The sequence below is a fragment of the Nematolebias whitei genome, chromosome 6 (genome assembly GCF_014905685.2).
Source record: "Nematolebias whitei isolate Nwh7 chromosome 6, NemWhi1, whole genome shotgun sequence".
Taxonomy (NCBI): Eukaryota; Metazoa; Chordata; class Actinopteri; order Cyprinodontiformes; family Rivulidae; genus Nematolebias; species Nematolebias whitei.
Genome location: NC_056503.1, coordinates 3,210,221 through 3,211,513, shown reverse-complemented (window position 1 = coordinate 3,211,513; position 1,293 = coordinate 3,210,221). Strand labels below are relative to the sequence as shown.

The window sequence follows — 1,293 nt, the reverse complement described above, 5'->3', positions numbered from 1 at the left end:
TCACTGATTTTAGTTGATTTTATCATTGATTTTAGTTGATTTTATCATTGATTTTAGTTGCACTCTGTAGCACTTTGAGATTTTTGTTAATGAAAAGTGCATTACAAATTAAATTCATTATTATTATTATTATTATTATTATTATAAGATTTGGCCAAAATGGCTGCAACTTTCTCAACAACTTCTCAACATAAGACGATCTTAGTCTAGAATTCTGGCATGAGGGCAATGGGCGGTGTGCATTTCTTCAAAGAATGCAAGGTATTTCACATGAAGTTGTGACGTTATGCTGAGGATATGGAGTATTTTATATTCACACAATACAATGACTGAAAACGCACACAGAACAATTTCCTGCGGGATCAATAGTTCTATCTTATCTTATCTTAGAAACAAACAGGGAAGTGGTGTGTTCATTTTCTGTTTTCACCGCTTTGCATTACACTGCGGTGATAAACAGCTGAATGTGTTTATAGTGAGATGTTCCTTGTTGCTGAGGAAAACAAAGCAGAGAAATGTAATGCTGACCAGAGCTAAATCATGTTCTGAAAATAACAAGATAAATAAAAACAAATCACTACAAAGGATATTCACAAATTTTCACAAGTATGATGTAGTTGCATTGGCATCAGAAGCATTTATAATGTGTGGAGATAATGTGTAACTGGTGGTGGTGGGGTGGGGGTGGGGGGGGCGGGGGTGTCTAGGGATCTAGGGATCCTCCCCAGAAATTTATAATTAAAGTAGATGCCATTTCCTGCATTCTGGTGTATTTTAACAGGTTGTTAAACATCTATGTTTAAGTAAACACTTGATTCAATTAACTATTTAAGAGTAGCCTGACCAACAGCTCTCCTTGTGTGAAAAGAGTACACTTAAGCATCCTAATCCCCGCCCCCAGTCGACAACTGCCAGCACTAACGTAACACTAAGCTAGTGATGCCAAATACAGATGTGCTAGCTAAGATGCTACAGATGTAGCGCTCCTTTTTTCTCATGCATCGGTCAACAACTGCTCCACTAACGTAGCGCTAAATTAGCGTGCAACACAGAAGTGTCTCCACCCCCCCCACATTGTCGACAAAAAAACCCAAAGACATGAGCGCCCTGCCAAGCCAAGTGACCTAGAGAGGAAACACTGCATGCAGGAAGCACTACGTTCACTTTTTGGTACTTTATTTTTGTACCCTTATTGCATGCTTTAGTATTTGTTTGCTTGTTCTTTGATTTTTTAGCGAGTAAAATTGGTTCTTCTCATCCTAAGCATTTCATTGTACTGTTGACCTTGTGTTA

General features: G+C 38.2%; 1 protein-coding gene across 1 annotated transcript in view; it reads left to right on the top strand.

The window, feature by feature from the left end:
- Positions 1-1,293, top strand: part of LOC119411477 (glucuronokinase 1) — a 14,307-nt gene that overhangs the window by 2,990 nt on the left and 10,024 nt on the right. The window lies entirely within an intron of this gene.